Here is a 13,324-nt window from a genome sequence, read left to right on the forward strand (position 1 = left end):
TGTGACGGCACAGTTAAAAGGCCAAGTTCCTTGTAGAGGTGCCTACATGGCGTACTTGGGTGAACATCACATGTGACTCTTACTGCCCGCTTTTGTGCAATCAGAACTATCTTTCTAAGTGATGGGTTACCAAAGAAAATTATTCGATAAGACATTATTGAGTGGAACTATGAAAATATGTCAGTAGGTTAATTCGTTTGTGTGTTGTGCATACTGTAAGACCTTCGGTACACACAAACCATCAGATTATTTGTCTTGTCGCTCTAACGAAGTAGGTGAGTGTCAGCAATATGTCTCGTGGTCTTATCGTGGCGTGTTTATCTTCTGCCATTCGGTCAGACGATAGAAATGCCACTTGCACGCTTAGAGTAGCAGATTGACGGTGACCAACTTTAAACACAACTTGATTAATTTTCACACACATTTATTAAAACAATAAAAAAGCATAGAAATTACTTAACTTGATTCTGGATGCTGTTTACAATTGACAATCTGAAGTTCCTTTGGTCTTGGTACGTTAATCTCATTCTCACATATCTCTGATACTTGACAAAGTGTCTATAAAAGTTCCTGGCAGATTAAAACTGTGTGCCCGACCGAGACTCGAACTCGGGACCTTTGCCTTTCGCGGGCAAGTGCTCTACCAACTGAGCTACCGAAGCACGACTCACGCCCGGTACTCACAGCTTTACTTCTGACAGTACCTCGTCTCCTACCTTCGAAACTTTACAGAAGCTCTCCTGCGAACCTTGCAGAACTAGCACTCCTGAAAGAAAGGATATTGCGGAGACATGGCTTAGCCACAGCCTGGGGGATGTTTCCAGAATACACAGTTTTAATCTGCCAGGAAGTTTCATATCAGCGCACACTCCGCTGCAGAGTGAAAATCTCATTCTGGAAACATCCCCCAGGCTGTAGCTAAGCCATGTCTCCGCAATATCCTTTCTTTCAGGAGTGCTAATTCTGCAAGGTTCGCAGGACGGTAGCTCAGTTGGTAGAGCACTTGCCTGCGAAAGGCAAAGGTCCCGAGTTCGAGTCTCGGTTGGGCACACAGTTTTAATCTTCCAGGAAGTTTCATATCAGCGCACACTCAGCTGCAGAGTGAAAATCTCATTCTGGAAACATCCCCCAGGCTGTGGCTAAGCCATGTCTCCGCAATATCCTTTCTTTCAGGAGTGCTAGTTCTGCAAGGTTCGCAGGAGAGCTTCTGTAAAGTTTCGAAGGTAGGAGACGAGGTACTGGCAGAAGTAAAGCTGTGAGTACCGGGCGTGAGTCGTGTTTCGGTAGCTCAGTTGGTAGAGCACTTGCCCGCGAAAGGCAAAGGTCCCGAGTTCGAGTCTCGGTCGGACACACAGTTTTAATCTGCCAGGAAGTTTCATATCAGCGCACACTCCGCTGCAGAGTGAAAATCTCATTCTGGAAAGTGTCTATACATTTATCTTCATGGCTATGTATGGGAATATGATAATCTTATTAGGCGCAGACTGAAACTTGACTACAGACTAATGCAGACTGACTAATCGGAGGTCTGTACACTCGTTACAATACCTCGTGTGTTCAGGTATCACTGGGCGAGTGTGATCCGCGAGGAGAAAAGGTTCTACGTTAGCAGCAATCTCATTGGCTGCGTTACATATTAATACGCGGATCGGCGGAAGCAGAATTTGGTCCGTCTCTAAGACTGCGCCATCTCGTAGTGCGGAGATGGACGAGCGCTGCGCCTGCGCTGTTGTGCTTAGCGGGGCGCGCTCTAGTGGGAAAGTTGTGTACGCGCTGACTACGCGGAACTATGTACACAACAGTTTGTTTCGAGAATTAGCAGTTATACTAAGAGCAAAAGTATTAATCGTTACAGAAACTCAGTAGCATGCTTCTTCCAGTTCATGTTTCCATGTACAGCCAAAAACTTGAAGCATTCTACATTATTTACTGACTCCTGCTAATGTGTTACTTCAGTTGTTGGTTTGACTTCATTTGTTGTACAGAACTGAATATAGAGTATTTTTTCAAAATTTAGGTGTCCATTTTCTTAGAATCACTTTATAATTCTTAGGAAAATATAATTCACCATCTCTTCTGTTGCTTTATTATAACACAAGAATCGGCTGCAAAAAGTACCAATTCGATTGTTGAAGGTTAAGTTAGGGTTGGGTTGTTTTGAGGGGAGAGACCAAACAACGAGGTCATCGGTCTCGTTGGATTAGCGAAGGAAGTCGGCCATGCCCTTTCAAAGGAACCATCCCGGCATTTGCCTGGAGCGATTTAGGGAAATCATGGAAAAACTAAATAAGGATGGCCGGACGCGGCATTGAACCGTAGTCTTCCCGAATGCGAGTCCTGTGTGCTAACCACTGCGCCACCTCGCTCGGTTGAAGGTTAAGTGGAAAGTCATTCATACATATAATAAATGTGAGTGGACCCAAAACTGAACCTTATGGGACTCCCTTTGTGGTTTATTTCCTTGTGGTTCATTAAAATTTTTTATCCTTACCACATTGTTTGACTTATTCAGCACAACTTTTGCATTCTGCTTGTTAAGTATGGGTCAGCCGGCCGCGGTGGCCGAGCGGTTCTAGGCGCTTCAGTCCGGAACCGCGTGACTGCTTCGGTCGCAGGTTCGAATCCTGCCTCGGGCACGGATGTGTGTGATGTCCTTAGGTTAGTTAGGTTTAAGTAGTTCTAAGTTCTAGGGGACTGATGACCTCCGATGTTAAGTCCCATAGTGCTTAGAGCCATTTCAAGCATTTTAAGTGTGAGTCAAACTAGCTATGTGTAAAGCCATCAGTTCCATAAAACTTGAGCCTCTTCTAAGAGTGGAAAATGATCTGCACAATCAAACACCTTTGAAAGAGCATAAAAAATACTAACTGGCGATATTTTTGTTACGGCGTAAAGTCAAGCGCCGTCACACCAGTCAGGAATGATAGAGAAGAGATGACTGTGAAAAGACATCAGCCAATCACACGCTGAACGACCCATCTCCGGGACGACAATGCGACAGCAGCGGCCCCCATGTGAAGAGGACGTAAGCGCCGCGACCGGCTTGTGACGGCTCAGTTGAATAGCAGCTTCAAGATGAGGCATTTGTATAGCAGCGTCAACACTTGCATCTCTTTCTATATATACCTCATCTCATACCACCTCTTTTAATTTACTTATAAAGTATTTTATCATGTTCTCATTAATAAGCCACACTGCTTTGTATGAACCTGCCTCAGGGCTGTAATGTTCCATATTGCTCATTTCCATTATCATGATCAGATATTCCCTTAGCAACTGGATACACACTAACTGTTCCAGTCTGAGCACCGTTTATAGAAATGTTATCAGTCTGTGCCTTACTGTCTTGCTCCACACAAGTTGGAAAACTGACTACTGATATTAGAGTGAAGCACATAAATAATTATTCTAGTTCAGTTTTCCTGTCCATATCTTTTAAGTGATCTACGCTGAAATCTCCACAAACTACTAACTGTTTGTTCTTGTCTGACTGGTAGCTCAGTAATAGACTGTTACAATTATCACAGAAATATTCTGCAGTAACAACTCACAAGTAACTGCTTGTAGGTTCTGATCAACACAAAAGCAATTTGCTTCAGTATTTTTGGCATTGTGTCCAATTTTTACATATGTTGCAACTCCTCCTTTTTCCATGTTAACTCAACACGAAAATGATGCTAGTCTCTAGCCGCTGATATTTAACTTCTAACTCTCTGTGGTTGTGTTGTGTTCAGAGGGATACAGAACATCTATCACTTCAGAATTTTCCTCAGCTCAAGAAGCTCATTTGTCATGTTTTTCAACCCTCTAACGTTCTGATGAAACAACTTAATTTTATTTCTTTGGAAACTGTCACATATGTTATGATCCTGTTCTGCTCTTATTTCTTTCACACTGTCTGTCTGCATTCCGACTGTAGACTAAAAAGTGTGCCCCTTTGACTCCAGCAATTACAGGGATTTTGTCTTCTGTGCTTGAGGTCCCTGACATCTTCTGAAAGATGCTTCTCTAATCTTTCTCCTCCCCCCCTCCTCCTATTCAGGTGCAGGCCATGATTTGTGTATCCCCATCTCCCAATTACAGCACCAGGCATGGAACAGACATGAAACTCTGTTTCAGTCAAATCCAACTGGCTCAGCCCCATGTTCACGTGGCTAACAGCCATCTTCATCCAGGGTTGGTCATGTTGCTGCAAAACCTGTACAGACCCACACTTGTGTGTGCTGTAGCTGATCCTGCTTCCTCCATGTCACTTTTAATGCCTAAGATGAAGATGCTAGCCAAGCTGTATCCTGCTGTTCCTACTATAAGTACCTTATCCTCTCCATCAAAACCTATGCACAGCGCCCTTATGTTCTGTGTCACCTGAATAAGCTTGGCGCTAGATTTCACGATGCTTGTGACCTGGTATTCTACACCTAGCTATTCCTGTAGCAATTGCCCTACCCCTCTCCTGTGACTGCTACTTAACAACAAGACTCTTTTCTTCCCACGTGACTTTTCTACCGATATAGCTTTAATGTCGCTCCTACGAGTTTGCTGCACTCTACCTAGCTCAAAAACTAGTTGAGGCTCCTCTCCTACTTCAGTTAACAAGTCAAATTGATTCCTAGCAGTAATTAGAAATGTGATTTCTGAGGTTTCTCCTTTCGCCTATTACTTGTCACCTACTCCTGGCTCCCATTGTCTCTTACCAAGCTTCAACCTATGTAATTCAAAATATAGCATTTCTAATTCTGACTGAAGGGCAAAAATCTTTCTTCTCTGTTCCAAGATTTTCTTGTCTCGACTACATAATGTACTACTCCATGGCAGAGCCTCGTCTGACTCATTTTGGGCCCGACAATGCATTCTCCCCAGTGAAACGCCAGCCCACGATCCTGACATGTTTCTCCCATACCAATTAACCTATGGCAACATCCACATTTGTCACATATGACACTACTCTCACAGCAATGTAAAAAGTACTACAACACACTTAAACTGTAATAAAGTAATAATTAGTACAAACTTACCTATGTACCTAACTTCCAGGCATGAGGCAGACATAGCATGACACGACCGATGTACGTTTATTTTTATAACATTATCGACATAGCTCTGAGCATCATTTTTATTCAATTAATTGGTTCACATGAAATTTTTAATTTCTAATCCTTTGCCTTGCCATTTTAAACATTGTATTAAAATTTTTCTTTTTTTTTTTCTTTTGGAATCTTTGTGTGATTGTAATTATTTTTATGTATTAACTTTCATTTAATTTCTTCCGTTTTATCATTATATTTTCATCCGTGTGATTGCATTCATTATTTCCATTCCTCATGTTGCTTGAATTTCATTTTATTTGTAATCCCTTTTTTTCGTTGAAAGCTTCATCAGTGCTATTTGGTCCATAGTACAACAAGAATTTTTGTTGTAAATATTTGTATGACGATTACCATCCCAAATAATGTACATCTTCTAAATAAAAATACATCTCTTACACCATTCCACAACCAATATAAATATATTATTTCGTCTTTTATTTTGTAGCAGCTAGAGTGGCATTTTCAAATGTTTAAATGTTATGACAGATAAATAAAAATGACTGAAATCATATGTACAGAGATCCCAAATGAAAAGCGAATAATAGGAAGAAAAAATGAGAGCAAATAAAAAAGGTAATATGATGATAAGTTTACAGAACTAAATATTAGAAGTAAAAAAAACATTTAAATCAGTTAACTGAATAAAAAAATGATCAAAGTGACAAAATGAAAATGCGTTTTCTTAAGTAATTATGCCCTTAAAGCGAAATTGTACGTGGGTTGCATCGAACTATTCACTCACGCTGCATGTGCTCTCATCTTTAGGAAAACTATGGTTAGTAACTTTTTTCATCTTTCGAGCAACATAATGAATTGTGCCACGGTGCAATTACAGTATCCCTTGCTCGTATTGACACGAAACGAATAATTTTCCGTGGTTGCACTGGACCGGAATGACCCACCTCCTTTTTTATATATCTCGATGATCAGGACCCCATCACTTGCCACCATCGTAGCAGCGTGGTTTCCCATCCTTTGGAAGTCGTCACACCCTCTGAACAAACTGCTTTAGTTCTCGCGGGATATGTGACTCACAGGATGCTTTGGCGAGGCTCCTCGCATAATTTTTCCCCCCCGAGCTGCACACGAGCACGTTCAGGAGATGAGGTGGATTCTTCCACATCTGAGCGAGACGATCGAACACGACAATTACTGCTCTCGTGTTGTGGACGACCAGCGCTCGATTTGCGACACGTTCCTCCTCAGTTATGTTTACCGAACCTAGCTTCGGTAATACCTAGGGAATCTTTGCTGAATTATCCGTCGTTCCATTCCCAAATCCTTCCATTCAAGCTAAGTTTCATATGAATGCAGATGGTGACACGACAGCGCATCGTTACAAACTGACATAATACACGGAGGTGCAGTGGTCAGATTAGCTGCAGAGAGCGATATGGACCGTAACAGGTTTGAGCAAGGCGGCACTGAACACAGGAGGCAGATTATCTGCGCGCCGAAACCACTGGCGCGATCTGCGCCTCAGTATTCGCATCACAAACGCTGCTAAACCGACAAGACAAACACGGCACGCGTACCGCATTACGTACCCGGTTCCCCAGCAGTGAAGCACGGATGACGGATGACAAAGCACTAGCACACTCAGTCAGTGCTACATCTGCCTTTACATTTACGTGTATGTTACGTATATTACAATAAATTGTGTGGATGAGGGTACTTTTATAGCAATTTATATTAAGATTTCTTTCACGTCCATTCACAGATGCAACGTCTACATCTACCTCTACATGGATACTCTGCAAATCACATTTAAGTGCCTGGCAGAGGGTTCATCGAACCACCTTCACAATTCTCCATTATTCCACTCTCGTATTGCGCTCGGAAAGAATAAACACCTATATCTTTCTGTACGAGCTCTGATTTCCCTTATTTTATCTGGATGATCGTTCCTCCCTATGTAGGTCGGTGTCAACCGTGAGAAGATTCCGTCGCAACGTTAAAACGCCTTTCTTTTAATGATGTCCAGCCCAAATCCTGTATCATTTCTGTGACACTCTCTCCCATATTTCGCGATAATACAAAACGTGCTGCCTTTCTTTGAACTTTTTCGATGTACTCCGTCACTCCTATCTGGTAAGGATCCTACACCGCGCAGCAGTATTCTAAAAGAGGACGAACAAGCGTAGTGTAGGCAGTCTCCTTAGTAGGTCTGTTACATTTTCTAAGTGTCCTGCCAATAAGACGCAGTCTTTGGTTAGCCTTCCTCACAACATTTTCAATGTATTCCTTCCAATTGAAGTTGTTCGTAATTGTAATACCTAGGTATTTAGTTGAATTTACGGCTTTTAGATTAGACTGATTTATCGTGTAACCGAAGTTAAACGAGTTCCTTTTAGCACTCATGTGGATGACCTCACACTTTTCGTTATTTAGGGTCAACTGTCACTTTTCGCACCATTCAGATATCGTTTCTAAATCGCTTTGCAGTTTGTTTTGATCTTCTGATGACTTTATTAGTAGATAAACGACAGGGTCATCTGCAGACAACCGAAGACGGCTGCTCAGATTGTCACCCAAATCATTTATATAGATAAGGAACGGCAAAGGGACTATAACACTACCTTGGGGAACGCCAGAAATCACTTCTGTTTTCCTCGATGACTTTCCGTCAATTACTACGAACTGTCACCTTTCTGACAGGAAATCACAAATCCAGTCACATAACTGAGACGATATTCCACAAGCACGCAATTTCACTACGAGCCGCTTGTGTGGTACAGTGTCAAATGCCTTCCGGAAATCCAGAAATACGGAATCGATCTGAAATCTCTTGTCAATAGCACTCAGCACTTCATGTGAATAAAGAGATAGTTGTGTTTCACAGGAACGATGTTTTCTAAACCCATGTTGACTGTGTGTCAATGGACCGTTTTCTTCGAGGTAATTCATTATGTTCGAACACAATATATGTCCTAAAATCCTGCTGCACATCGACGTTAACGATATGGGCATGTAATTTAGAGGATTACTCCTACTACCTTTCTTGAATATTGTTGTGACCTGTGCAACTTTCCAGTCTATGGATACGGATCTTTCGTTGAGCGAACGGTTGTATATGATTGTTAAGTATGGAGCTAATGCAACAGTATACTCCGAAAGGAAACTAATTGGTATACAGTCTGGGCCAGAAGACTTGCTTTTATTAAGTGATTTATGTTGTTTCACTACTCCGAGGATATTTACTTCTACGTTAATCATGTTGGCAGCTGTTCTCGATTCGAATTTTGGAATATTTACTTCGTTTCTATCGTGAAGGCATTTCGGAAGGCTGTTTTCATGCGAAGAATGACATGTTATACGCCTTTGTATGAGATGTTATTTGTCCATTTTTTCACGATTCATGCGGGAATCTAGAAACAGTAATCCTATACTTAGATTCCACCCTGAAAACTGTTTGATTCTATTTTGCCAAATAATGACTCTTTTGGAGAACTGTGGTTGTTAAGTGTTGCAGAATGTTTTTATAATGTTCTGTAGTTAACAGTTACAATTTGGTTTTGGATTACTTTATTAAAAAATCACCGTTACTGGTTTCAGATGTATATATCCATCCATTCATCGTCAGGCTGCTTGCATGCGTCTCTCAAAACACTTGGTACGGTAGTTTACAGATGAGTTGTCCAGGATAAAGGAAAATTCACAGTTTCAAAAGTGACTGCCTGTAACATTTGCTTTCAACATTTTTCTTCATTTGTTTCACATACACCCACAGTGGTCTTCATTACTAGTTTCATTTGTTGGGAAACAACAAAAATTTACTAGACGCACGACATGTTTTGACTCACATCTGTTGAGAAAAAACACAGAATACTTACAAGATACGCAAGCCTCAAAGATGTGTTACAGTCATACAACACAAAGATGTGTCGCTTCAGGAACAGTATGCGTTATATTACCGCTGACAAAATTGAAGCAGGTATATCGCATTAAAACTAGGGCACTAGACACAGGAACATAAATTGGCATTAGACGATACACAAAATACCGTAGAACTAAATGTGATTAAGAAAGCATGTAAAACAATATGTGGTATTTGAACAGTGCTGCCGAGAGTACATTACAAATTTGTTGTGCTAATATATTTAATGCCGTAGAATTTATTGACGATAACACTGACGTAGAATATTACAAGATTAGTAACTTGATCTGAAAATATGTGGAAAAATTCAATTACAGTAGAGCGTGGAAAGTATCTTCTGCTAATTTTTAACGAAAGTAGTATTAACCGACTCAGTCCTCTCGTTGGAGATAAGGTCAGGAAAACAGTTTATGATCGTATCTGTGTGTCTTCTCAAATATTCATAACGACTTCCTTATCGGCGAAGTGTAATATGTTCATGCTGTTGTACGTGTTTCATACTGAGTGCTTTCTTCAGCAATGTGGCCTGAAACTGTATATCTGTCAAAGTTATCAAGTCTTAAAGCGTTAAGGTGTCCTTTGTACCTTCTATCCTGTCTGACCAATGTAAAACTTTGAGTGTGGATCACATTTGAGCTTGTATATTCCTGATTCTGTAGGAAGTATTGGTAGGCTATGTACACTGTTTGCTTGTCTTTCCGTTGAAAGATGTCCATCAATCCACCTCTCATATAATTTTGTGATCTTGCTGTATCGAGGTCGGCAGATTATCTTTTCTCTGCCTGCATTTGCTCATGTTTTTTCACACTTATATTTTCCATGACAGGGAGGAAGCTCACGCTGGGAACCTGAATTGTGTGTGTTTATTCTCATCTGTATTACAATTGATAGCGCAATGTGTATCTGCAGGGTGTTTCGTAAGAGCGTGCAAAAATTTATCAGGACATACGGGATGCTCAACTGAAAAATTTGATGCAGGGAACATGGAGTCGGAGAAGCCAGCTTAAGGAGATTATAGGAATAAAATCACATTACTGGGTCCTTCTTTATTTACATTAGACAGTTAACTGCAAACACCATCACTGACGCAATGAACGTTCCAATTGTACTGTATCTTACAAAATGTGCTGAAACAGATGGCCATCAATCTCAGTGCAAGTGTGACATCGGCGAACTACACTACTGGCCATTAAAATTGCTATACCACGAAGACGACGTGCTACAGAAGCGAAATTTAACCGGCAGGAAGAAGATGCTGTGATATGCAAATGATTACCTTTTCAGAGCATTCACACAAGGTTGGCGCCGGTAGCGACACCTACAACGTGCTGACATGAGGAAAGTTTCCAATCGATTTCTCGTACACAAACAGCAGTTGACCGGCGTTGCCTCGTGAAACGTTGTTGTGATGCCTCGTGTAAAGAGGAGAAATGCGTACCATCACGTTTCCGACTTTGTTAAAGGTCGGGTTGTAGCCTATCGCAATTGCGGTTTATCGTATCGCGACATTGTTGCTCGCGTTGGTCGAGATCCAATGACTGTTAGCAGAAAATGGAATCGGTGGGTTCATGAGGGTAATGCGGAACGCCGTGCTGGATCCCAACGGCCTCGTATCACTAGCAGTCGAGATGACAGGCATCTTATCCGCATGGCTGTAACGGATCGTGCAGCCACGTCTCGGTCCCTGAGTCAACAGATCGGGACGTTTGCAAGACAACAACCATCTGCACGAACAATTCGACGACGTTTGCAGCAGCATGGACTTTCAGCTCGGAGTTACCCTTGACGCTGCATCACAGACAGGAGCGCCTGCGATGGTGTACTCAACGACGAATCTGATTGCACGAATGGCAAAACGTCATTTTTTCGGATGAATCCAGGTCCTGTTTACAGCATAATGATAGTCGTTTCCGTGTTTGGCGACATGGCGGTGAACGCACATTGGAAGCGTGTATTCGTCATCGCCATACTGGCACATCACCCGGCGTGATGCTATGGGGTGCCATCGGTTACACGTCTCGGTCACCTGTTGTTCGCATTGACGGCACTTTGAACAGTGGACGTTACATTTCAGATGTGTTACGACCCGTGTCTCTACCCTTCATTCGATCCCTGCGAAACCCTACACTATAGCAGGATAATGCACGACCGCATATCTCTCACCAATTGCAAACGTCTGATCAATGGTGGCCGAGAAACTGGCCACAATACGCCAGTCACTACTCTTGATGAACTGTAGTATCGTGTTGAAGCTGCATGGGCAGCTGTACCTGTACACGCCATCCAAGCTCTGTTTGACTCAATGCCCATGCGTATCAAGGCCATTATTACGGCCAGAGGTGGTTGTTCTGGGTACTGATGTATCAGGTCTATGCACCAAAATTGCGTGAAAATGTAATCACATGTCAGTTCTAGGATAATACATTTGTCTAATGAATACCCGTTTATCATCTGCATTTCTTCTTGGTGTAGCAATTTTAATGGCCAGCAGTGTAGATTCTGACGCACCCTGACAAATATTCCTGATTTATTTCGGATCACATCAGAAGCAGCTACAATTCTGGCAACAAATTCCAGCTCCGTATCCACTGGGGTCTCATACACAAGTGACTTTATATATCTCCATAGGAAATAATCACGAGGATTCAGGTCAAGTGACTTCGCAGGCCATAGAATAGGACCTCCCCTGACAATCCAGCGACCAGGAAATACAGCACTGAGATGGTTGCGGACATGCACACTCTAACAAACAGCTATGAGTACGTTCTCCAACAACCCAGAACTCTTTGCACGAACCTCAAGTACAGGTGGTCATTCAGGCGGCCAGGTACACTTCCTACTAATCAGGCTCATCCTCCTTGTTTCTTTGCAGGAAATAAAGAACGTACGTGCAAATAAACAGATAATTGTGTGTCAACTTCTACGCACGTTAGTTGTAGATAAGCGGGAAAATAGTAATGTTAGACAAAGCGGTAAAAAAGTTTACTTCCTTATCTCCTTAAGCTGTCTTCTCTGACCCCAGGTTCCCTACCTCAAATTATTCAGTGGGACTTTCTCTATGTCCTGTTACATTTTTGCACGCTCTTACGGAAACACCCCGCATAACAACCTGTCTCAAACATAGATGAGTGCGCGTGTTGAGTCAATGTGGGTGTTATTAAAAATGCATGGAACAAGGCAAATCCAGGTGGTAATTCTTGGTTTTGCCTTGCAGTAATAGCCTGGGAAGGCATTTGCATTGGCAAAAGGGTCCCTGTCATAGTATACAAAACAGCTACGTTTTCTTGAATTATAGGCTCTTGTTGTCAAACGTTAAATGAATGTGTTTTTTTTCCGACATGTGTGCCAATGTTGTGAAAGATTGTTTGAAATGTTTGTAATACACACGTGTGTGAGAGTTTCTTTGCAGACACTGAAGGCGAGAGACGCTTTCAGGTCGTGTAATTTGTTCAACAACCTAGAAGAAATTGCTTAATATAATTTTTTTTCTTTGGAGTTTAAATTCTCGCTTTTTCTTTTTTTGATGCCTGTTTCGAAATAACTAGGACATTCTGCGATGATCAGTAGTTCTCGCATCAAAATAGTCGAAGCTCCGTAAGTATGATGTGCTGTTTCTGTATACGAGCATGGGTGTGTGTGATGTCCTTGGGTTAGTTAGGTTTAAGTAGTTCTAAGTTCTAAGGGACTGGTGACGTAAGAAGTTAAGTCCCATAGTGCTCAGAGCCATTTGAACCATTTGTTTCTGTATACACGTTAACAGTGGTTTTTGGATGGGAGATAGTTCGATTTTGTCTCAGAGTTCTCTATAGTAAGTAAACTCAATGCGTCAGGAGCAGTGCAGAATTCTCGCGAGTGTTGATTTCAATATCGTTTCACGAAAATTTGTAAAGAACCGAATTCGGCCTTTAATCGGACACGATTCACTTTATGCATTGTGTATCTAGTTAAGTTCGCTGATAAAATCATGTTGTTGTTGTGGTCTTCAGTCCTGCGACTGATTTGATGCAGCTCTCCACGATACTCTTTCCTGTGCAAGCTGCTTCATCTCCCAATACATACTGCAGCCTACATCCTTCTGAATCTGTTTAGTGTATTCATCTCTTGGTCCCCCTCTACGATATTTACCCTCCACGCTGCCCTCCAATAGTAAATTGGTAATCCCTTGATGCCTCAGAACATGTCCTACCAACCGATCCCTTCTTCTTGTCAATTTGTGCCACAAACTCCTCTTCTCCCCAATCCTATTCAATACCTCCTCATTAGTTATGTGATCTACCCACCTAATCTTCAGCATTCTTCTGTAGCACCACATTTCGAAAGCTTATATTCTCTTCTTGTTCAAACTATATAACGTCCATGT

At 41.8% G+C, this 13,324-nt stretch overlaps 1 non-coding gene across 1 annotated transcript; it reads left to right on the forward strand.

Annotated features, from left to right (window-relative positions):
* The first annotated feature begins 1,277 nt into the window (after positions 1–1,277).
* Trnas-cga (transfer RNA serine (anticodon CGA)) lies at positions 1,278–1,352 on the forward strand. Its single transcript has one exon. It is a non-coding gene; the product is annotated as a tRNA-Ser (tRNA).
* The last annotated feature ends 11,972 nt before the right edge of the window (positions 1,353–13,324 follow it).

This window comes from Schistocerca nitens, chromosome 3 (assembly GCF_023898315.1).
Source record: "Schistocerca nitens isolate TAMUIC-IGC-003100 chromosome 3, iqSchNite1.1, whole genome shotgun sequence".
Classification (NCBI taxonomy): domain Eukaryota; kingdom Metazoa; phylum Arthropoda; class Insecta; order Orthoptera; family Acrididae; genus Schistocerca; species Schistocerca nitens.